Source organism: Podarcis bocagei (genome assembly GCF_964188305.1).
Source record: "Podarcis bocagei genome assembly, chromosome: 14".
Lineage (NCBI taxonomy): Eukaryota > Metazoa > Chordata > Lepidosauria > Squamata > Lacertidae > Podarcis > Podarcis bocagei.
Genome location: NC_138139.1, coordinates 50044631 through 50069938, shown reverse-complemented (window position 1 = coordinate 50069938; position 25308 = coordinate 50044631). Strand labels below are relative to the sequence as shown.

The 25308-nt window shown below is 48.9% G+C and overlaps 1 protein-coding gene across 2 annotated transcripts in view; it reads left to right on the top strand.

The window, feature by feature from the left end:
* Positions 1-25308, top strand: part of RAI1 (retinoic acid induced 1) — a 223109-nt gene that overhangs the window by 63878 nt on the left and 133923 nt on the right. For both annotated transcript variants that reach the window (XM_081169360.1, XM_081169361.1), the window contains exon 2: positions 11093-11192. The gene's annotated coding sequence lies outside the window, so the exon portion shown is untranslated. The remainder of the gene's footprint in view (positions 1-11092; positions 11193-25308) is intronic.

Here is a 25308-nt window from a genome sequence, read left to right as displayed (position 1 = left end):
TTTAGAAAAAACAAAAGCAAAACAAATACAAAATACAAGAGTACAAAAATACAAACATTAAACACAAAAAAGAAAAAAAAGAAAAAACACATATAAAAGAAAAACAAAATTTCCCTCTTTCTTAATCTCTCCACTTTAGTTAACTTATTTTCCTGACTTCCTCACGTCTCCCATTTTTGTATCCCTTTTAAATTTGGTTCAGCAAATTCATATTCTATTAGTTTATCTATTATTAATCCCCTCATCCTTTTTGCCTTGTTGCTAGAGCCCCTTCAATTCATTTCAATGTCATCAGCATTCAAAAATTTTACAATGTTTCTGCAATGTTTCTCCAATCTTCTTCCACCGACTCTTCTCCCTGGTCTCGGATTCTGCCAGTCATTTCCGCCATCTCCATGTAGTCTGTTAGTTGCATCTGCCATTCTTCCAAGGTGGGTAGGTCTTGTGTCTTCCAATGCTTTGCGATAAGAATTCTTGCTGCTGCTGTAGCGTACATAAAGAAAATTCTATCCTTCTTTGACACCGATTGGCCAACAATGCCTAGGAGGAAGGCCTCTGGTTTCTTCGGGAAAGTATATTTAAATACCTTTTTCAGTTCATTATATATCATTTCCCAGAAAGCCTTAATCCTTGGGCACGTCCACCAAAGGTGAAAGAATGTACCTTCAATTTCTTTACATTTCCAACATTTGTTATCGGGCAAATGATATACTTTTGAGAGCTTGACTGGGGTCATGTACCACCTGTACATCATTTTCATAATATTCTCTCTTAGGGCATTACACGCCGTAAATTTAATCCCGGTGGTCCATAACTTCTCCCAGTCAGCAAACATGATGTTATGTCCTATATCTTGTGCCCATTTTATCATTGCAGATTTTACCGTTTCTTCCTCAGTATTCCATTTCAACAGCAAATTGTACATTCTTGAAAGTGTCTTAGCATTGGGTTCTAACAATTCTGTTTCTAACTTTGATTTTTCCACCTGAAAACCAATCTTTTTTGAGGAGATTTCACCCCTCCCATACCCAAGAATCTCCTGATCATCTCCTGATGGTCTCTGCTGACTCTCCACAGAGAGCAGGAGGCGTGTCCTGCCTATCTACTTATTCTGCCCAGCAACATATCTGTGTGTGAGAGAGAGTCAGTCAGTCAGTGTATCGGAGAGAGTGAGAGTGTTAGAGATCTTAGAGATAAGATTGCTGCTAAGTGCAGCTGCAGACTCTCAGTGTAGCATGATTTATGCTTAGAATATTCAGCTCTGTATATAGTTTTGTATCATAGTTGTAGTTATAGAATAAAAGGAAGATATTCTACAGAGCTGCTCTCCGAGTGGTTTATACTCTGCAAGACTCTGCAAAACTCTGCTGCACAACGACTGTATTATTGAGACAGTGAATCCGGTGCTCTCAGCTCTAAGCTGTGAGTCCACAGCACTGTGACCTGTTCCTGTGAGAAAGGAGGTCTCTGGCGGTGCTACCCAGCTCGCCTAGCCCAGTCGGGGTTGAGGTACATGAGTCCAGTCGGCGCACTGGCTCTAGGGCGATGCTGACATTTTTATCCAAGTTATAAACTTCTCTTATTTGAAAGTAGTGTAACCAGTCTCGCACCTTCTCTTTAAGTTTGTCATAACTCTGCAATTTCAATTTGTCACCTTCCTGTTCTAAAATTTCCCAATATTTTGGCCATTTAGCCTCCATGTTGAGTTTTTTCAAAGCTTTCGCTTCCATAGGTGATAGCCACCTTGGAGTTTTACTCTCCAAAAAGTCTTTGTACCTTATCCAGACATTAAACAATGCTTTCCTGACAATATTGTTTTTAAATGCCTTATGTGCTTTTACCTTGCCATACCACGGGTCAAGGTGCCTATAACCCAAGGCCAGCCAAGTCATTTTAACAGCTGAGGCACGTATCTCATGAATTCCTCACCTTCTCTCCAGCAGTAAAAATGCCCCAAAAATAAATTAAGTAGTCAGCAATTTGCTGCCCCATCGTGCCAGCCAAAATCAGTTGCCTGAGGCGCCTGCCTCAGTTTGCCTAATGGTAGAGCCGGCCCTGTCAAGACCCCATCTTTCCTTAGCCTGCCTGCAACCATTTTTAATTTTAAAAATTGGGTTGCATTTACCTCTACTTTCCTCTGGGAAGCTTAAGGCAGCCTTGGGATTTATATGAAGGGCGGGGTATAAATAAACGAAGCCAGTAAAACCAAAGTCCTCCTCTCTGTCACCCTTTTTAATCCTTGCAAGAGCCCTGTGAGGGAGGTTAGGGGAAAACATAGGCCACCCAGTGAGCTGTGTGGTCGAATGGAGATTTGAACTCGGAACTCCTCAGTCCTAGCCTGACACTCCAACCACTATTCCATGCAGATGGCCTTGAGGGCCATACCCCTCGATATTCCACACAGAAGGAGATCTGGGGCATGTTTGTAACACACCCGTTCTCTCAGCCAAAGATTGCGGCCCAGCTTTTGCCCAACTTGTGCCTTACAGCTGAAAGCTTTCTTCCAAGCATTCTCTGCTGCGATAATTTCCCTTCCGTGGCCCAACCCTCCTGCCATTGATTTGAAAAGCCCAGAGAGCTGCAACCCTTTGGTTAATGACCTGCTTGGAAAACGTAATTGTCTTGCAGTCAGAAGCTACTTCAGCAGCTGCAGCGGGTGTGAATGGCAGGTTGCTCTAGGCATGACATTTTAGGGTTTATGCTAATGTGTTCACCTGCATGTGCAGCAGAGGCAACATCGATCCATTGCAATGGCACCCCACCAGAAGGAGGGCCCAGTTTCAATGGTGGAACCCAATAGGGTCCAATTCCCAGCATCTTCAGGTAAGACTGGGATTTGCAATATGTGTTATTGTTGGTCAGAGAACGTCATTTGGCAGCCATGCAAATGTTAGAGATATTTCTGCATTGCAGAAGATTGGACTAGATGATCCTCAGGGTCCCTTCCAACTCTGCAGTCCTATGATTCTATGAAATCCTATGCCAGTCAGTGCACACAATGATGTGCTAGCTGGAACAATGGCCTGACTTGCTAGGCTAGGCTCCATTTGATTTACTCCTTTAGTCGTAACAATGAGGACTGGTGTCTTACTTTAGTTTTAGGCATGGAGCTACAGCTCCATGGCATATCTCATGCTTTGTCTGCAGAATGTCCCAGGTTCAATCCCCGACATATCCAGACAGGGCTTGAAAAGACTGTCTGGAACCTGGGACAGCTGCTGCCAGTCAAGGTTGGCAACACTGAATTAGATCCATGGCCTGATTCAGTAGAAGGCAGCTTCTTAAGTTCTGAGATTTGCCCTGGAGAGAGTTGGATGTTGAAGAAGGGCTGCAAGGCAGTAGCAATGAGGAGGCTAACCAAGAACAAAGCAGTCCCACAGGAGGCAAAATCGGGAAATGGAGATTTGCCTGGGGCTGGTTAATACAGCAGCATAAATGGGAAAAGTCATGAGTTGTCCAGACTCCAACTCCAATCAGCCCCTGCCAGCACAACCAATAATCAGGAATGATGGGAGTTGTATTCCAGCCAGATCCAGCCACAGGGTCCCCATCCTTGGTAGAAACTTCCCTTGGGAACAAATACAACTGCATTGGGGGTGTCCCCACTTACCTGGTTTCCAAAGTCTCCAGTCAGCTGCTGAGAAGGGCATGAGAAAGTTTCCCTTTCCACATACGCAGGTGGTAAACCCAACTGTCTACTCCCGTAGCTGACAGTTGTCCCACTGTGAGTCTATACACGGCCGCCGTAGAAATCCAAACAATTTGACTTCCCCTTTGAGATTTCAGTATACCTTTTGGTGTAGAAGAAGTGGTGCTTATTCCTTTAGAGCAATACTAGTTTTTCTTCTAGGCCAAGAATGGGGAACCTTGAGCTCCCCAGAATGGTCAGTGGTGATGAGAGTTGCAAGCCAGCAACATCTGGGATGGCCAAAGCATCCCCACACCAGCTCTAGGCCAAGATGGTCCACTACATCCTCTCCCTACTAGTGGACCTCCAGACGTCACTGGACTCTGAACTCCCACCTGCGCCAGGTAGCACTGCCAGTGGCAGAGATTGTTGTTGTCCTGGAACACCAGGTCAGAGAAGTCTGGTGTTCTCTTGATCCTTCCTTCCTTCCTTCCTTCCTTCCTTCCTTCCTTCCTTCCTTCCTTCCTTCCACTAAAACTCAAGCAAAGTGGGCTCCAATGTTGTTCAAAACCGTGGTGCTGGGAGAAGGGGGTCTAAACCTTCCTGCCATGGCATTTACATGATCGGACTCCCCCCACCCAAACTGCTAGGACCCCAAGCAGAAAAGGGTACTGATATTGTGCCTACAAACCCCCCCACCTCCGCTGCTGATAGTCACAGGAGCTCACAGCAGCTTCAGCAGGTGGGTGGGTGAGTGATTCTGATCGGAAAGTCAGTGCAGGGAGATAGTATCAACCCCCATCACCAGCGCCACTTTTCTCATTGAGACTGGAGCCTCCCCTGACTGCTTTTCGATTGTATGCATGTGGGGAAGAGAAGGTGGGGGGGAGGACCAGTGCCAGGAGATCCAATAAGATGGGGAATCTCAGGCCTGATGGCTGATTGTAGCCCTCCACCCTCCCTTCTCTCCTGCCCTTGGGGTTCTGCCAAGCCCACATTCTTCACCCTTCTCAAGGGCTTTTGTCTGGCTGGGCTGTGTCAAAATAATGCGTCCTGATTGCCTGGACAGGGGATGCAGAGGTGTATGTGTGGATATATAGAAACTTAGGGCCTTTGGATAGCAGCTAGCCAGCTGTGCGAAGGTAAGAGTTGCATTTGTTGCTTCACCCACTTTTGCCTGTAGCCACACTTACTTTTGCATTTGGCCCTGACCACAACTCTATTTGGTCCTTGACCGCTCTGCGCCCCCACCCCCACCCCCTCAAGCTGGAAAAGTGACCTCACCTGTGAGCTTAAGATATTAGGTCCCTTTCCTTCCTCTCCCTTGAGTTCTAAATCTGGCTGGCTCCAAGTTTTGCAAAACGTCTTGCGGTCCTCACCATCACCTCTCTGGGATGCATCCGACCTGCCGCACGACTGCTATAGGAAGTAGGATTGGATGCCTTTGACCACAAGGGGAAGTAGGAAGACTCTGGGTTCATAGACTCATAGAATTGTAAAGTAGGAAGGGACCTGAGGACCATCTAATCCAGCCTTTCTCAACGGATGGGTCCCCAGATGTTGTTGAACTACAACTCCCATCACCCCTAGCTAGCAAGGCCAGAGCTCAGGGATGAGGGGAGTTGTAGTCCAACAACATCTGAGGACCCACAGGTTGAGAACTGCTGAGCAGTGCAGGAATATGCAGGGACCGAACCTGCGACCTTGGTGTTATCAGCACCATGTTCTAACCAATAGAGCTTTTGTACCTAAACTTCATGGTTTTGCTATTCTCCTGTTTTGAAACTTGACACTGCTCCTGTTTCCATGTTCTCAGCCTACATGGCTCATGTGCCAGACATCTGGTGGCTGAGATCTCCAGTTCCTATAGAACTGGAATCGGGATGCCTGCAGCAGCCCACCAACCCCCTGCTTTTGTTCCGTGGTTTCTTTGGATCGTAGGCTCATGTTCCACAGATTGCATCATTTTCACATGCGTTACTCTGAAAAGCACCTTGTGCTTTGCTGCTGTAGCAAACCATCATTATTACTTTAAGTCATGAGAGTCGTGTGGTATAGTGACTATAGTGGCACTTGTGCTCTGCTGACCACATGTATGGGTGATTGCAATGTGCTTCAGCCTTTGAAAACAGCCTGGAAGTAGCTGCAGCTAGGGCAGAATTGCAGCAACTATGATGTTAAGTGAAGGTCCTGCACTACTAGCTCACAGATTAAAGGATCCGGTAATGATTTATAAAGCCCAAAATGGCTTAGGGCCCAACTATCCACAGGAAAGCCCACCCAAAACCAGCTGACCCATTCCGTAAGATAATAATAATTTTTTATTTATATGCTGCCTATCCGAGTGGGTTGCCCCAGTCACTCTGGGCGGCTTCCAGCAAAATATTCAAAAACACAATAAAACATCAAACATTAAAAAACTTCCCAGGTGTCTTCTAAAAGTCAGATAGCTGTTTATATGCTTGACATCTGACGGGAGGGTACTCCACAAGGCAGGCACCACTACTGAGAAAACCCTCTGCCTCATTCCCTGTAAGGTCACGTCTTGCAGTGATGGGACCGCCAGAAGGCCTTCAGAGCTGGACCTCCGTGTCCAGAACAATAAGGGATGCTCTGCTCATGATTCTCTCAAGCAGAGCCAGCCCACTGATGAGGTGGGGTGAAGCCCCTGGCTCAGGCGGTGGAAGTTCCAAGAGGCAGCACCCTGCCACTACCGGAACACCTCCTTCTCAGCAGCAGGAAGAAGGCTTTCCTGTGCTCAACATTGCTGGTCATCTTCCCCCACCCCGGGGCAGAGGAGGTGAGTGGCAATGCCTTGTGGAACACCCTGGTTCTCACTGAGTTTGTCAAGGGTGGGCATGCCAATAGTGGCAGAAGCGATGGTACAGGGTGTGGTGGCAGGAGGGGACAGGAAGTGGAATATTCCTGCCTCAGGAGTCGAAACAGGCCGAGCCGCCCGTGCTCTTAAGGATCATTGGGCCATGTGTTTTCTGTGGTCTCCAACTCAAGTTGACACCTGTCCCTTTTGCTGTTGGGATTTAGACATCAACTGAAGATATTTTCGTTTACCCAGGGATGCACCGATTTGTCCATTCCAGTTTCGCTTGCTTTCTTTCCAATCTTCTTCACATTTCCACACCAACTTGTGATTTTTGTTCAAAAGTCCTCGCAAAAATATTGTCAGTATTTGAGTTTATATTTATCCCAATATACACATTTGGTATTCAATTTTGCCTACCATGCACATTTTCCGCAAGCCGTGCTCCTTAATATCATTCGTTTTTGCATTACATTGCCACAGTGCACCTTTACATTAAAAACTTCCCTAAACAGGGCTGCCTTCGAATGTCTTCTGAAAGTTGGATAGTTATTTATCTCCTTGACATCTGATGTGAGGGCATTCCACAGGGCGGGTGCCACTACCAAGAAGGCCCTCTTCCTGGTTCCCTGTAACTTCACTTCTTGCAGTGAGGGAACAACCAGAAGGCCCTCGGAGCTGGACCTCAGTGTCTGGGCTGAACAATGGGGGTAGAGGTGCTCCTTCGGGTACATGGGACCATGTATGGTTGAGGAACTGCAAATGAGGCAGGTTCGGCTTTAAATGCAAAGTGAATTTGAGAGCTGATGGGTTTCAGTGGCTAGAGGGATGGGCTAGGCCCTCTGAAACCAGGGTTCAAATCCCCACTCGTTTATGAAGCTCGCTGGGTGAGCCTCGTAGCCTAACCTACCTCACGGGGTTGGGGAGAGGGAATAAAAAATCTGCTGCCCCCTTGAGATCCTTGGAGTAAAGCCAGCTTGGATGGCTTTAAATTAGGACAAGAAAAACTCACAGAGGATAATGCTGTCAATGGCTACTAGTCCTGATGGCTAAGCTTTGCCTCCACAGTCGGACGCAGAAATGCTTCTGAATGCCAGTGGCTGGAAGAGTGTTGCTGTTGTGCTTGAATCCTGCTTGCACAATTCCCACAGGCGTCACTTTGCCCACTGTGAGAACAGGATGCTGTCCTATAGAGCAGTGTTTCCCAACCTTTTTTGGGCAAAGGCACACTTGTTTGATGAAAAAAATCTCGAGGCACACCACCATTACAGCCCCGTGACGTCAGCGCGCAGCGTCACGCCGGGAGGGACACACGAAAGTGTAAGTTTCAATTTTTTCCCTCCCCCTTGCTGGGGAACCTCCAAGCTTTGGGGGTGGGGGGGGAGGAGGCAGCAAAGCGAGGCAGGAAGGAGAGCGCGGCTTGGCTGGGTGAGCTTTGGCAGGGGCAGGGAATGAGAGCCGCAAGGTGGGCGCTGCGGACGGAGGCGCTGCCCGCCGAGCTCGCAGGCAGCCAGGCAGGCAGACGGCGAGAGCCCCACGCTGGGCGGCCTCTCCTCGCCGCCCCGCCTCTCGCCGCCCGACTCGCCCGCCTCCCTCCAGGCAACATCTCGCGGCACACTAGTGTGCCGCGGAACAGTGGTTGGGAAACACTGCTACTGGCCTGATTCAGCACACTCTTCTTATGTTGTCGGATGGGACAGAACTCGAATAAATGAATAAATTTTGTTGTTGTTTAGTTGTTTAGTCGTGTCCGACTCTTCGTGACCCCATGGACCAGAGCACGCCAGGCACTCCTGTCTTCCACTGCCTCCCGCAGTTTGGTCAAACTCATGCTGGTAGCTTCGAGAACACTGTCCAACCATCTCATTCTCTGCCGTCCCCTTCTCCTTGTGCCCTCCATCTTTCCCAACATCAGGGTCTTTTCCAGGGAGTCTTCTCTTCTCATGAGGTGGCCAAAGTCTTAGAGCCTCAGCTTCAGGATCTGTCTTTCCAGTGAGCACTCAGGGCTGATTTCCTTCAGAATGGATAAGTTTGATCTTCTTGCAGTCCATGATTATTATTTTATAAATATTGTGATTTTGCATGTGTGCTTATTTACCGGGACATTTTGCTGTTTATCTTGAGCTGTGCTCTTAGGAGGATGGTGATGAATAAATGTAATAAACAAACAGAAGGGCTGATGAGGGTTGGAGAGAGAGCCGGGTTCCAGTTCCTTCTCACCAGGGGTGTAGCTAGCTGCTCTGGCACCCAGAGCAGCGGGGGCAGGGGGAGATCTGCGGGCGGGGGGGCGATCTGTTCACGGGGGCAGCGAGGGAATCTGCCCAGAGGGGCAGTGCAGCGAGCTGACCATTGAGTCCACCTGGCAGACGCAAGCCCCATGCTGCTGTTTAGGGCAGCGCAGGGCCCCAAGCCACCGTGTCACTCCCAGAAGAGAAGTGTGGCTCGGGCACACTGCAGGCCAGGCCCCGCGGTAAGTGCCATTTTGTCACTTCCTCAGGGATGACACCTGGGGTGGGCCTCACCCCACCCCACCCCTTCCTACGCCCCTGCTTCTCACTCAGTGACCATGTGCCAAACACTTTTTCTCACCCTGTTGCAGCCTTCCACAACCTGGTACACTCTGGATGTTTTTGGACTACAACACCCACCTCTCCAACACAGAACGCCTATGTTCCGGCTGTGGCTGATGGGATTTGTAGTCTTTAAAATGCCTGGCAAGGGTTCCAGTTTGGGGAACGCCTGACTTGAGGTACCTTACAGTGTTGTTGTATGACTAGAAACAGGAAGGTGGGGTCATCAATTTCTTTGCAGGAAGGCGAAGGCTCAGAAACAATTACTTTGATCGTTGCACGAAAGTTAGAAGCCGGACAGATTTTGTGGGAGCCTTCTGGGAAAGCTGGGTGCACTGCCAGTGAACAGACGGACCCTGTTCTGGCTAGTGTGTTGCAGCTGCCACTTTTGGGGGCACCAGAGGGAACTGGGCACTTGGGTTTCTGCACTCTGAATTACAAACCCCCCCCCCCCCGGGTAAAAAACGATGTGAGGAGGGCAACCCCCTCTGCTCTGTGTGGGTCATGGTAGGAAATGGCCAGAATGGTTGAAGGCTATTCCTCCTCAGTCGGTAGAGCGTGAGACTCTTAGGTTGTGGGTTCGAGCCCCACATTGGACCAAAGATTCCTGCATTGCCGGGGGGGGCGCACTAGATGACCCTGGGGGTCCCTTCCAGCTCTGTGCTTTCAACCTCTGTCGTTCAGTCCTTCCTGATGCCCAGCAGCCACCCAAGGGAAATCGGGTGCCCTCGGCTCTCATTTGCCAGCGGGCTGCGTGCATGACTCCAGTGGCGTAGCGTGGGGGGTGCAGGGGGGGGCCGGCCGCACCGGGCGCAACATCTGGGGGTTAGGGTTAGGGGGCGCAAATCCACGGGTTAGGGGGCGCAAATTACTTGCCTTGCCCCGGGTGCTGACAACCCACGCTACGCCACTGCATGACTCCCCCCCCCCAACCACCACGCAGGGACCCCCACCCCACCCCAAACCCCCCCCTCCTCCGCCTGCTGTGTCAGTCTCTGCCTGGGCTGCAGCTGCGCGCAGTTAGGAGAATCTCCCGGTGTGGAGGGACGAGGATGCCTCCCTCTCCCCCAGGCCCCTTCCCTCCCCCATTTTGGTCCTCCCTCTCCCCCATCGCAACCCCCCTCCCCAACGCACACTCCCACGCAGCTCCCACCTCCCTAAGCCAGACCTCTCTCATTCAAGCTTTCACACCGCTCTGCTCATTCAACCGCCGTGGCTTTGTTGTGCATGCGTGGGATTACATTTCAGAGAGGAGGGATGGCTGTGGCCAAATTAGACTGATGGAGGGCAACCCCCCCCCCAACCTTCCTCCTCCTTTTTAAAAATTCCTCCTCCTCCTCCTCTTCTTTTTTGCCTCCCCTTCCTTACTGCGGAGGGTGTTTCCTTCTCTCTCTCCCATTTCATATTTTAAATCTGTAGCTTTTCTTGACCCTGCGTGATGGCGCTTTTATGCTTCGTAGGCTGCCTCTGTTTCTGATTGCTATTCCTGGCACACACACACGGATCACAAACATCACACACCGGCGACAAGGCTGCCACCCACTCACAACACAAAACAGGAGGGGGGGGGGAGAGAGAGAGAGGAAAAATCTGCCACCGCTGGTCCCTCAATCTCCTTGGACATCCTGATGTCTTTATAGTGCCACCGAGAGAGAGACCCTGAAACCACTCCCTCCGTATCCTCTCCCCTCCTTTCCCCCCACCTCTCCCTCATCTCCATCAGCACAACCTCCCCCCACCCTTTTAGCAGCCTGCAGCCAACCAATCAGCCCCCCCCCCCACGACACACACACACACACACACACAGCCGTGCGCGCCCTCCCTTCCTCTTCCACACACATGTTCACCATTCCTACCCCTGGCATTAAATTTTCAAACTGCAGACTAAGGGGCCGTTCCTAATTACCTCCTATCCCCTAGTGGTCTATGAATAATGACTACTGAAGGAGCTCAAAGAGGTTGCTAAGAAGAGAGAGAGAGAGAGAGAGAGAAAGGGGGAACAAAAAAATAAAAACAACAAAAAAGAATTGTGCTATATACATATTTTTCTCCCCACGTTTTTCCCCCCTCCTAAAGGATCTAAATCTGTGACCACTCTGCTCTGGGAGGACGGCAAGGGAAAAGAGCGAGGGAGCGCCAAAGAGGAGACGGAAGAGAAGAAGAGGAGAGCTTGCAGGTAGGGCGAAAGGAGATCTTTCTTTGGGGTGCTTTGATGTCTCTTTGGTGGGGGGGGGGGCTGCACACTGGTCGCTCATTCATCAGCTCCCTTCGCTTTCTTTCCCACCCAGCCCCTGTCCCCTGCCCTCCCTTTCCCTTTGGTTTTATGTTTCTTGCTTACGCCATTTGTGCTTTGGAGAGATTGGGGAGGGGGGGGAGCGCTTCAGAGACAGCCGCGTTGGTCTTTCGGCTTTGGCAGAGTTGGTGAGTGTGCACTGTCTCCCCTCCAAGTGGATTGTTTGAAAAGGGCTTCTGGATTTTCCTTGCAGAATTCTGAGCAAGCTGCACTCCTTCCTTCCTTCCTTCCTTCCTTCTTTCCTTTCGTGTGTTCGCTTGTTCTTTCTAAATCTGGTTGGACGCACAAGTGCAGGCGTGAAAAAGAAGTTTGGTTTTGGGGAGGGATGCTTCTTTTCTTATGCAGGGTTGGGGGAGATGTTTGGTGTCTCTGGAGAGTGGCTTTTTTAAATAAAAAACGGAAGTTCAAAGAATGCTAAATTGGTGGCGAGGCTGAGATTGAAGGTTATTTTGGATGGTGCCTTCGTAAGGTCTCAGTAAAGTTGTCGGATGGAGACCCGGCATCCCATTATCTCTCGCCAGTGTTTCCATGCGTGGCTTTGATCGATGTGTTTCCCCATTGGTCCCTTTTCCCAGAGAATCAGTCTCTCCTCTGAGCTAGGAAGACCATAAATTGTAGCTAGCATTTGTACTGTACAGCTGTGATGGTTCATTTGGAAATCCCCCCAGGGCGGGGGGGGCATGCTGGGAGAGAGAGAGAGAGAGAGATTTTCTCGAGGTCTCCCTGGGGTTCTCTTTTTCCCATGACAAATGCCTTGCCCCCTCCCGACACAAACCGCCCACTGACACGATTATTATTTTTTAATAAATAAACGGGCTCTCCAGAGCCTCAAGGAAGCGTCGCCAGCCTACAAAAGACCCTCCGTGATCTTCCTTCCTTTTTTCTTTTTCTGCTGCTGTTGCTGTTGCAGAAAACGAAAAGGAAGAAACTGGAAATGTATGCAGGGTGTTGAAGTATTGTTGCAGGAGGAGAGCTGGGAATCGGCTAGAGCCAAACTGCCAGCCAGCCTATGACATAGCAGCGGGATGCCGTCCACCCTCTGCCATTGAAGAGCTACTCAGAGCAGGCAATTGTGTGCGTTTGGCGCAGGTGTGGTGGCTGAGATCCACAAAAAGCCTCCACTCCAGAGCAACCCTATTAAAACCAACAAAGCGAGGCGACCCGGATGGGAGCAGATAGGTTTGTTGCACCTGTGTCGCTGTGTGCGGATGGGCGCATCAGTGCGCTTGGAATTCACCCTGCAAATATTGAACCTTTTTTAAAAACAAAACAAAAATGTAAATCCATCGATGGAAAGGCGCGGAAAATGCACCGTTCAGGGAGGCAGCAAGGAGAAGGTGCGGGACGAAACTTTGTGGCATGCACAAATCGTCGCAGTGGTGGGTTTGTGACAAAGGAGACAGGTGGGCAGGTTTCAGAATGAGGAGAGGAAGGCAGAGCTGCAGTGTTTGGCGTAGTGGACAGACTGCTGTTTGTAGGCCAGCTGTGTGCAGTTAGGTGGGGGGAAAGGCTCTTTGCTCCAGGTTTAGCCCAGCAGCAGCCTCTTTTTAATAGCAGTCAGACAGATGCCTCCAGGAAGCTCACAAGGCAGGGATTGCACAAGTGGCCTTTCTTGGTTGTTTTGACCTCAGCCCCCGGGGTTCAGAGATAGACTGCCTCTGAACATGGCAGTTCCATCTCTTGCTATCAAGGTTAATAGCTGCCTCCTGCTATTGTGTTTCAGATTGCATGTGGTTATTCTTCAGGGAGTATATAATTTCTGAGTGCTGCAAGGCATGGAAAAAGTAAAGTCCACAAACGCTCTGAAAGCACACTGTTTGTTTTCGGTTTGTTTGAGGGGTGGGTTTGTTTTCGTCTTTTGCAATTTAATCGTGGATATACTGGCCTTTGGACCTTAAATTGAACCTACCCTTTCTCATTTAAACCCAAAACAGCCTCTGACTTTAGACCTGGGGCCGAAAAGATGCAAATCTCTTGCTAAATCCCTGCCAAGCCGCAAAACAGGATGTCACAGTTTCAATATTATGCAGTTAGATAGGTTTAAAAATCTCGCTGATATCTCTTACTTCAGGGAGCTCATGGGTAATGTACGTGCATACTGGGTCAGTCCATGTTGAGCTTCACAATGACCCTGTCAGGTAGGTTAGGCTGTAAGAGCAAGAAACAGACAGGCCCAAGGCTACTCAACGGAATTTCACGGAGTGAGGATCTGAACCCAAGCAGCGCAATTCAGTTTGCTATGGCTGCTACAATGGCTTTGGCAAAAAAGAAAACCTTTTTGTAGCTCTACCTGGAGCAGCTAGAGGATCAAACCTGTGACCTTCTGCATGCAAGAAACATGCTCCACCACTGAGCTACAGCCCTTCCCTGACGTATTGTAACTGCATATGTTCATGGTGTTCATCGTCCATAACTCTGGGAGGCTGTTGAGCATCACAGGCTCCAGATTCCACCCTTGTAGCATAAACCCCAGTTCCATATTGTTTGCCCTAAACTGGAATCATCAAATGCACCTCCCATGTTACTGTTTCCTCAAACTGCTCTGAACTTGGGGTCCGTTTGACCCCCAATACCTGATGAGCAAAAACCTGCTCAGGGAGGGTTCCCCCCCCAACCCGCTCTCCCCGTTTATTTATTTTAATGACGTTGTTTGTTGTTGTTTCGTAGGGAAGCAGAAGTCCAGAACGGCAGGGGAGGCGGGGAGAGGACTGTGGGGGCGGAGAGTCGATTTAAATTGGGCTTAATGGATTCCCAAGGCAGCTTTTCGAGATGAAAGTCAAAATAAGACTGAATCTCAGCAGACCCGTCTCTTGCATTAAAGATGCTGCTCTCCTCATCTTAGCTCCTCTTCCCTCCCCCTTCCTCCTTTTCTTCTTTTTAAAGGGGGAAGAGGGAGGGGGGGAGATTTCTGTGTTATGTGCACAGACGACAGAGTGGAGTTTTCTAGTCTTATAATGAGGACCCTAATTGAAGAGCGTAACCCTCGTGGGATCTGCATTCACTGACGGCTGTGTTTCTCACTCCTACTGGACTGTGGCTTTCTGTCTGGGGCGGAGCAGGCCGGTGGTCAGTGTGCAAGACTCAAAAGGTACGGGGGTTTAAACAGTGCTATCTCTATTATTGTTATTTAACGCACATCTGTCCCAGCTCTCTCCCAAATTGGGATTCAAGGCAGCTGGTTTAAAATTTAAAAATGCAATCTAACGAAAACAAGCTAGTGAACAAACCATAATTCAAAGGCATCACAGCACATTTAAAACCCAGTTTGACCTGACAGCGAGTCTGCACCTTAGTTTCCAAAGGCGTCTCTGGACGGGAGAGTCCTAGCTAGCTGGTGGAAGGATCACGGAGAAGGAACCGGTCTAGCCTCTCTTGGGAGGGAATCCCACCATCTGGGAGTAGCCAAAAAAAAGCTGCCTCTCGTGTCACCACCAAGCATGGCTCTCATGTTGATGGGACCTAGAGAAGGCCTCAAATGGCAATACCTGAAGGACCACATCTCCCCATATAAACTGACCCAGACTCTGCGTTCATCACCTGAGGCCCTTCTTCGTGTGCCTCCTCCCTGTGACGTCCGGAGGGCGGCAACACAAGAACAGGGCCTTCTGTGCAGTGGCTCCCCGTTTGTGGAATGCTGGCCCCAGGGAGGCTCGCTTGGCGCCATATATATATATATATATATATATATATATATGGAGCCTGGCGAAAACGTTCCTCTTCAACAACAACAACAACAACAACAACAACAACAACAATTTATTATTTGTACCCCGCCCATCTGGCTGGGTTTCCCCAGCCACTCTGGGCGGCTTCCATAGAAACCAAAAAACACTAAAATATCATACATTAAAAACTTCCCTGAACAGGGCTGCCTTAAGATGTCTTCTGAATGTCAGGTAGTTGTTTATCGTTTTGACATCTGATGGGAGGGCGTTCCACAGGGCGGGCGCCACTACCGAAAAGGCACTCTGCCTGGTTCCCTGTAGCTTTACTTCTCGCAATGAGGGAACCGCCAGAAGGCCCTCGGCGCTGGACCTCAGCGTCCGGGCAGAATGATGGGGGTGGAGACGCTCCTTCAGGTATACTGGGCCGAGGCCGTTTAGGGCTTTAAAGGTCAACACCAGCACTTTGAATTGTGCTCGGAAACGTACTGGGAGCCATTGTAGGTCTTTCAACCAGGCATTTGACTGATTAATATTCTACAGCCTTTTAAGTATGTTCGTGTGTGAGGGGTAGGGGGTGTTATTGTTTTGTTGTTTCTGGTTTAACTATTTATTTGTGCTTTTTCCTTATATTTTTATCTTGTGAACCACCCTGATATCTTTTGATGAAGGGCAGTATGTAAATTTAATAATAAATAAATAAATACAGTAAGGTGAGCGATTGCCTGAGGATTGTAGCACCTGGGCAGGTTTGTGTAGGGAGATACGATCTTTCAGGTCAGACACATTATGAAATGATGCAGGCAGGCAGGCAGGCAAGCAACAACAACATGTGTGCTCTGCATATGCAGACCAGAAATTGCTTGTTTTGCCTTAACAATGTAAGAAGCCCCCTCTGGCCTCTCAGTCCTCCGCTCCATAGCCTCTCTTTTGATACACACCCAGTTCTGCTGGATCGGTGAGATCTTGCGGGAGGCATTTGGTTCCTGGGGGGAAGGTGCCTGTGAGGGTCCTGGGTCTGGTTGTACAGGAGATTTCTTGGGGGTCTCCTGTCCGTTAGTCTTGGTAGTCTCTCCAGTCCTCAGCAGCAGGCCCAGAGTCCTGGATCTATTCCTGCTCCTTGTCCCGGCTCCTTAGATTGCAACTCTGCACACACACACCCGACACTATGTCTGGATTGCTGCTGGATTCTGGGGTCACAACACCAAGTTGGGGAAGGCCACTTTAGCATTAAGACTAAAACCTGGTTGTTATTTTGGGGGGAGATCATCTGGAAAGACCCTTGTGTGACCAGATAGCTGCCGTATCTGTTCCCTGAGAAGAGAGGGGGCAATTCACGGGGCAATTCCCAACCCCTCTTTTGCAAATCTGATTTCCAATAAGGCAGAGTTTGACGCAGAGGAGAATCCCAGCATCCAGTGGCTTCACAATTCTCTGAAATGCGTTATTAAAAATGTTTGTACCTTGCCTTTTCGGCATGCGGGTCTAACGGAGGCAGCCCACAAACCAATAATTGAAATTCAGAAGCAAACACAGATGAAAAACGTAACCAAACAGATAGCATCAGAACCAGGCAGCCGGGAAAGGACAAAAACAAGGAGATACACAATAAATAGCCAGGCAGTGGAAACAACATAAGCAGCCTCCAGCCCCCTCCCTATCCCCCTCACCTCGGACATAACAAGAGGCCTCAAAAGGTGCTCTGGAAAAGAATCACCTTTAAAAAACAGCTTGGGTGGCCTGTTCCCAGGCAACCGTTAGCCGTAACCCAGGCAGCAGGGGAAATCAGAGAAGGACTCTGGAAAATGTTGAAGCAGGTAATGCCAGTAAACATGAGCCAGTGGTGTGATGTAGCGGTTAAAAAAGCCAACGCAATCTGGACTTGCATGTAACAACAACAACAACAATTTATTTATATTCCGCCCATCTGGCTGGGTTTCCCCAGCCACTCTGGGAGGCTCCCAACAGAATATTAAAAACACGATAAAACATCAAACATTAAAAACTTCCCTGTGCAGGGCTGCCTTCAGATGTCTTCTAAATGTTGTGTAGTTCTTTATCTCTTTGACATCTAATGTGATGGCGTTCCACAGGGCTGGTGCCACCACCAAGAAAGCCCTCTGCCTGGTTCCCTGTAATCTCACTTCTCGCAGCGAGAGAACCTCCAGAAGGCCTCCGTGTCTGGGCTGAATGATGGAGGTGGAGACGCTCCTTCAGGTATACTGGGCCGAGGCCGTTTAGGGCTTTAAAGGTCAGCACCAACACTTTGAATTGTGCTCAGAAACGAAGTGGTAGCTGCACTCTGCTCTGTGCTGTTCAGACCACATCTGGAGTTCTAGGCACCACATTTTAAGAAGGACACTGGCAAACCAGAACACCGTCCGGAGGAGGAGTGTTCTGTAAGCCAAATCCTACAAGGGATGGTTGTAAGAGCTGGGTGTGTAAGAGCTGGAGAAGAGAAGATTATGGAAGCTGTCCTCAGAGATCCGGCGGGCTGCTGTGCGGGTGACGGAGCAGACTGGTTCTCTGTAGATTCAGGATCAGAACCGATGGCTGCAAAAGGCAGGAAATGGATTTTTTTTTTATAAAGATATTTATTGAATTTTTTTTTAATATAAGCAAAAATAAAAAATAAACATACAAAATAATAAGCAATTAAAAACACACATTAATTTTCAATAACATAACTTCCATACCCGACCTCCTCATACTTCCCTTCTTTGTATTCCAGTTCAGTTTGTTAATTCAGCAAATCCTTACCATTAAACTTTTACCCATTTTATACTCCTTTTTTCATATCTCCTAAAACATTACAGCTGGAAACCGCTTAGTTTCTATCCAACATCTTTCTAACATTCATTAATTTTACAGTATTTCTTTAAATAGTCTTTAAATTTCTTCCAGTCTTCTTTCACCGACTCTTCTCCCTGGTCTCGGATTCTGCCAGTCATCTCAGCCAATTCCATGTAGTCGATCACCTTCATCTGCCATTCTTCCAGAGTGGGTAGATCTTGTGTCTTCCAATACTTAGCGATTAGTATTCTTGCTGCTGTTGTAGCATACATAAAAAAAGTTCTGTCCTTCTTTTGCACCAATTGGCTGACAATGCCCAGGAGAAAGGCCTCTGGTTTCTTCAGGAAGGTATATTTAAATACCTTTTTCAATTCATTATATATCATTTCCCAGAAAGCATTAATCCTAGGGCACGTCCACCTAAGGTGAAAGAATGTACCTTCAGTTTCCTTACATTTCCAACATTTATTATCGGGCAAATGATAGATTTTAGCAAGCTTGACTGGGGTCATGTACCACCTGTATATCATTTTCATAATATTCCCTCTTAAGGCATTACATGCCGTAAATTTCAAGGAAATGGAATTTTGGCTCACGTTCAGAGAAACCTCCCGACGGGGAAAGCTCTTTGGGAAACGCTGAGCTCTCGGCTGGAGGTATAGGGTAGCAGAGGACGGGCAGCCGGGGTGCTGTAGCGCAGTCGCATTTTGCCTTGCAGAACCTGCACTGAGTCAGGGATTGGAGTCGATGACCTTCGAGGTCCCTTCCACTTTTGTGGCCCAGTGATTTTATACGGGAGAAGGCAGTTGTTGAGGCACCCCGGGCTCTGGCGGATTGCAGGGTAGCTGCAGAACGAGAACAGATGCTCCGACTGCTCACTGTTTACCAGCAACAGTCCCTATTTTCGGAGCCCTGTACTCTATTTTTGCCTTTGTAAGAAGGCCTTGTTAACACTGTGTTGTACTCATTAGAGTGAGTTGCTAGAGCTCTCGTTCTTCGAGATTCAGCACCCTCCCCAGGGTTACGTTTCGGAAGAGAGGGGTGTTTCTTGAACTTGGCGTATGTCTCCCAAGGGATCTGAAGAAGCCAGGAGAATTAAGAAGTGGCTGAGAGGTCAGGTCTGCATGGAGCATACCCCTCAACACTTTGAAACCAAAATCCGGGACGCCATCTTCCCAGGCGCCATCTTACTGGTTTTTTTATCGCGATGGCACAGCGGCCATTTTAGTTGCTGTGATCTTGCACGATTTTGCACTGCGGTTCCCCCAAAAACCCTATTTTGTGGGGCACAGCGCCCCAAAACGTGCATTTTGGAGTGGCACGCGAGATTGTGCCCCCCATGTTTTCTGAGGGGAAATGGTGTCATGAAATTGTGCGAGATCGCAGCAGCCAAAATGGCCGCTGTTCTCTCACGAGAAAAAAGGGATGTCTCAGTTTTTTCGGGACACTTGCAGGGTACGCATGCGGAGGGCCTCAGATTGCACCCCTGTCAGCATGTCCAGGTAGGGGATAGGGAAGGCCCTTGCTTGGCACTATGGAGAGCTGCTGCCAGTCTGAGTAGACGATACTGAGCTAGATGGGCTGCTGTGGTAAAAGGCAGCATGTTTAAAAGCAACTCTTCATTCAGGACCATGATGACTAGCATCTTACTTAAAGGAAGGGCTATACCTGAGTAGTAGCTGACTTTGGTGTAAATCAGCTCCCTGTGTTCCTATTTGCATCTGGAGGAAGTTCCATGCTTATGGTGCCACCACTGAAAAGGCCCCGTCTCTTGTGTGAGCAATGGAGAGAGCAGGACCTCCGAGGCCACTTTTCACGAACAACTGGTTTGTAAAGGAGAAGACAGCTTCTGAGAACTTCTTTCTTCCACTCCGTCTTCTTGTGGCAATGCAGGGTGGCTGGTCAGATTTTGCTTGTCCTGTAAAGTGCAGCAGGGTTGTGTGGATGCTGAGATTGTGTCAGTGGAAAGAAAAAGCAGTTGTGGTCCTGGGTACAGAGATCATCTACCTTCCTGAGAACCACAGCCCTCCTCCTCCTCCTCCTCCTCTTCGTCTTCTTCTTCTTCCTCCTCCTCCTTCTTCTCCTTCTCCTTTTTTAAAGCACAAGTTTCTAGCCCACCTGGATGGCTGGGAAGATACATGGGCAAAACCGACTGAAGCCTTGAGTAAGGCCTGGAAAAGATTGCTTGACAAGAGCAACTCCAGCACCTTTCCCCCTCTTTGTGAGGGGCAAAACCGGAATGAACTATCTGAAATATGCAACAATGAAATATATCGTGTTTGCCTCCTTTTTACAAATTGCAGAAATGGGTTTGCCTTGGACTGCCTGGGTCTGAGCATTTGTGTTGTTTTTATGCAGAGCTCTAGCTGTGACCTTTCCAAGTTGAGACCGTCTCCCTGTCCCTCCCTCCCTCCCTCACCTCGCCTGCTGTTCCGCAGCTGTAATTAAAACTTGGCCAAGAAGACCCTTAGCCATCTTTTGCAGCCAGAGCTGGCATCAGGACTTTGAGGATTAGGTTGGATAAGGCACCATTCATTGGTCCCCTTAAATAAGAAGGGGCGGGAGGGGGGGGTTAGATGCAAAAAGCAAGGGACTGCCTCAGAATCCTTTGCTGAGATCACTCATGCAAGTGAGTCAAGCTACGTCATTTATTGATTTGGTCAAGCTATAGTCCGCTTAATATTATAATAAAACATTTGAAAGCAGTTTATAAAAGGGGGTTGCATGCTCTGCTCAGAGCAGAACCATTGAAGTTAATGGTCACAGCTCATTTAAGTTCATTAATTACCCTGAATAGGACAATTCCTTTCATGGAGGTTGTGGGAACACTGCAAGATAGCTCAGTTGGCTAGAGTGTTGTGCTGATAACGCCAAGGTTGCAGGTTCGATCCCCGAATGGGACAGCTGCATATTCCTGCATTGCAGGGCATTGGACGGGATGATTCTCAGGGTCCTCTCCAACTCTACAATCTTATGAAATGAGGGTTGAATCCGGACACTTGGAATGCCAGGTTAAGGGCAGGTGGATGAGAGGAGCATTGTTCGAAACTAGCCAGGTACGTTTTGCTACTAACGTGGGTCCTACTGCAACTTTGTGGATATTTTCAGTTGTCAGCTTGGTGACCACCGTCTTAAAACCTCTTCCTTAGTCCATAGTTAATACCATTTCCATTTTCCTTGTGTGTGTTCCTCCTTCTTGCATACTGGGACAAGCATACTGTTGTAAGAACAAGCTACAGTCAAACAATGTAGTTGAGAACGTATGGAATCTGTTGGAAGGAGCAATCATTCCGTTGTGGTGACCGTAACCCAGGTTTGAGGTGGCATTTGGCGCCTAGCTTATATATCTGAGTTTCTAACCCTGGAGAGGAGGGGAGAGATGCCAGCAATGAGCCCTGCCACTGTACTGGGCCCATAAGACACAGGGTACAGAGGCACCAGCTTATGGTCAGGGATTTCTCCTCTACCGGCTGCCACCACAGTCCAGGGGCTGCTTCCTCCCTCCTTCCCCTTCACAGCAGGAGGGGATGGAGCCGGCCACTGAAGTCAAGACGCTCTTGGCTCTGCACTCAGCCTCCTCTGCCTCTTTTGAACATGGGGGGCCCTCTCCCAAAATATGGGACGCGGGTGGCGCTGTGGGTTAAACCACAGAGCCTGGGGCTTGCCGATCAGAAGGTCGGTGGTTCAAATCCCCGTGATGGGGTGAGCTCCCGTTGCTCAGTCCCTGCTCCTGCCAGCCTAGCAGTTCAAAAGCACGTCAAAGTGCAAGTAGATAAATAGGTACCGCTCCGGCGGGCGTTTCCGTGTGCTGCTCTGGTTCGCCAGAAGCGGTTTAGTCATGCTGGCCACATGACCCGGAAGCTGTACGCTGGCTCCCTCAGCCAATAAAGCGAGATGAGCGCCACAACCCCAGAGTCGGCCACGACTGGACCTAATGGTCAGGGGTCCCTTTACCTTTACCCCCAAAATATGGGGGGGGGGGCGCGAAAGAGCTCGGTCCCTAGAAGATGGTGCCCCTGGCCAAGTGTTGGCTCTGATCATTGCATGCCAGGCTAAGAAAAGAGGAACGGGTTTCTAGCGAGAAAGGACTAGCGGGTGATCCGAGCCTTTTACCGCCCCTTTAGAGGAATGCGTATTGACAATGACAGTGAAGGTACAGGCCGTATGTGATTGATTCTCCCGCCCCCATTCCATTACAAGGTATCAGGAGAGCCTACAGTGGTAGAGAGGGTTTAATTTCAGGCACCGCTGCACTGAATAAGAATAGGGCTTGGCGCCTTTCATTCGGAGATCCCAGGATGTGGCGGGACCTGATCCGGGCAGAGCTGGCCGTTCTGTCGGGGGACAAGGGGCTTGCTCCAAGCCAGCTGTTTTGATGAAGGAGGCCACATCAGGGGGGCGAAAGACCCACCCAAGGGGTCTCCTTGCCTTCCTTCCCAGTAACCTGCCCTCTCCACCCCTCCCAGGAAAAGTCACCCCTGTGAAATAGCCCTGCACCATCAGCCTCCAAAGCAATCCATTGATTGAATTTACATGCAGGTGCCTTTTCGAAATATTGGAACCATTGTCGCTTAATATCTAATAGCCTCCCTTTAGGAAAAGCTGCAGCTGAGTGCACCCAGAAGGCCACAGGTTCGATCCCTGGCTTGGCCAGTTAGGGCCGAGAATGTTGCTTGTCCTGGAGAGCCTCTGCCAGTCCGTGTGGACAATATAGGCTTGGCATAAGGCCCCCATCTGCACTATGCATTTAAAACATACCTCCAACATGTTGGGTCCCCAAACCGGGATGTGCATCTTCCCATCCGTGGTCCTGCACGAGTCACGTGACCCATGCAAGACCACGGAGCTCAAAAGACACACTTTTTGGGGGGGCGGGGGGGGAGCAAGACCACATCACCCAAAATGGGACAATACAGGGTATGATTTAAAGCAGTAACATGCCACTTTAAACAGTCCTATGCCCCCCCTGCCCAAGAATCCTGGGAAGTGTAGTTTGCTAAGGGTGATGAGAGTTTCTTGGAAACCCCGACTCCCCTCGCAGAGCTGCGGTTCCCATAGTAGTCAATCCCCAGGGAACTCTGGGAATTGTAGCTGTTTGAGGGAGCCATAGCCAGCTGCAGCTTCCAGGGCTTAGGCGGTGAGGGGTATCTTTCCCAGCCCTCTTATCCTACATGAAATCCTTTTAACTGGAGGCGCCGCTGATTGAACATAGAACTACAGAGTTCAGAGAGACCCCCAATTCCTGTCAAATGGCCACTCAACCTTTGCTTAAAAACTTCCAACGAAGGGAGTCCGCCATCTTCTGAGGTGGTCGGTTCCGCAGCCAAACAAGCCTTTGCCCTCAGAAAGTTATTCCTGATGTTTTGTCAGAATCTCCCTTTTTTTGCCGTTTGAATCTACTAGTTTGGGCCCTGCAGAGCAGACCGAAAACCAGCTTGCTCCATCTTCCATGTGGCAGCCCTCTTGATATTTCAAGACGGCTATCACATCACAGGAGAGCTTTTTGCATGCAGAGCTGGTCTCTGCCACTTAGCTGGTCTCCCTCCCCTGTCAGGGAGTGATGGCCAGCCTTTCCCCTCTACTCTGGGGGGGGGGAACCCTCCAATTCTCCTGTAAATGATCATCATTAAAATCCTCCTGCCTCCGATTTATTTTGCTTTCCATCTGGCTCGGCCTCTTCCAGAAGCAAGCAGGACGAGGAGAGGGAGAGACACACACACAGACAGACACAGGCGCTATCTCTCTCTCTCTCTGCTGCACACCAAAGGGAAATGAGCAAGGGCAAGGAAGAGGGGGAGGGTTTTTTCCGCGGCAGGCAATCCATCAATCCTCGGTTGTCAGACGGGGGCCTTTGGAGTTCTCTGCGCCAGGCTGTTCTCTTTTCCAGGAGGCGTCCCTCTCCTTGCCCAGCTCCTCAGAAAAAAAGAGGTTGAGAGGGAGGCTGGGTTTCTGCTTTACGGCATACTTGAACTTCTCGCAGGCCAGCCGTTCAGAGCGCCTCTGGGTTCTGGCAGCCACAGCTGCCTGGGAAACGTCAGCCTGTGTGTGGGTCTGCTTATTAGTAGGGCCAGCATTTGCAGAGAGGACCCCTTTCCCCAGTGCTCAGGATGTGGGCGAAGTTTGGAAACAGCAACAACATCACCATCCTGTTGCTGTTTTAAAAAAACAAGGAGCTTTTAACTCAACGTGCACATGGACCCTCCACCTGGTTTCTCGTCCCAGCCCCTGAATAGTTATCGTCCTGGCTGTGCCAGCAGAAGCAGTACCACTCTATTGCCTCTTTACACAGGCAGCTTTCATCTCACCTTGCACTCCAACTGCCCGCCCCGTTTCTGGTCCCTGAATAATCACTGTCTTGATGGTGCCTTTGGGAGACACCTGGTTAAAATCTTGCTAGTGTGCATTGCTCACACTGTCCTTCTCTGGGGCTCAGCTCCCTTGCGAGGGTCAGTTCCATCTCAGAATGGGGGACCAACTCACCTTGTTGTGTTAAAAATTGTGACTTAAATGGGCTCTCTCTGGCCCCATTATTAGATTAATAAAGTACGTTTTGCAAGTGTAGGATGGCTAAAGGGTTTCTGGATAGCAGGGTTATTCCAGTAAATATAATGCACGGAAGGCACTTAGAAAGAAACCCTGGCAGTGCATTGTATTTGTCTCTGCATTTATATATCCTGTTAGCTATCTATCTATCTATCTATCTATCTATCTATCTATCCATCTGGGATGGATGGATGGATGGATGATGGCAAACCTGTGGCACTTCATTTGTTGTGGGACTACATTTCCCAGCAACCACAGCAAGTTTGGCCAATGGTCAGAGATAATGGGAGATGGAGTCCACCACAGCTGAAGGGTCACAGGTATTCACTGTGTGTGTGTGTGTGTGTGTGTGTGTGTGTGTGTGTGTGTGACTTTTCAGGGACTGCTAAAAACGTTATTGTACCGGCAACTCTATCCAAATACGTATTTTAGTTTATTCTCTTGATATTTTCTTTATTAAAAGACCAGTTTTCAACTTTTTATTTTATTGACAATCTGAATGCTTGTTTTGATTTTAAAAGACTGCTTAGAGGTTCTAGATGTACAAGCAGCATATCAGTTTTGTTAAATGAAACAAAAATGTGTGTGTGTGTGTGTGTGTGTGTGTGTGTGTGTGTGTGTGTATGCACAATGGGGAATCTGTAGCCCTACAGATATTGTGTGTGCATGTATGTTTGTATAGAAAGTATATGTATGTGTGTATATATAGTATAGTATTTATATATAGTGTGTGTAGAATATAACACACACACACACACACACACACACACACACATATATATATATATATATATATATAATATCTCCATCCCAGTGTTCTAGTGTGACTGACATGTGGAGTATACCCAAATTATCACCTCACCCCCTGCATGTAACATACTGTTTTAGCTGACAAGTGCAGCTGTTCCTGTAACCTTTCAAGATAACGACAAGGAGGTATTTAGGGGGGTCTCAGGAGAAAAGTGTCCCCCCACTCACACAAGCACCATAATTTGGTCTGT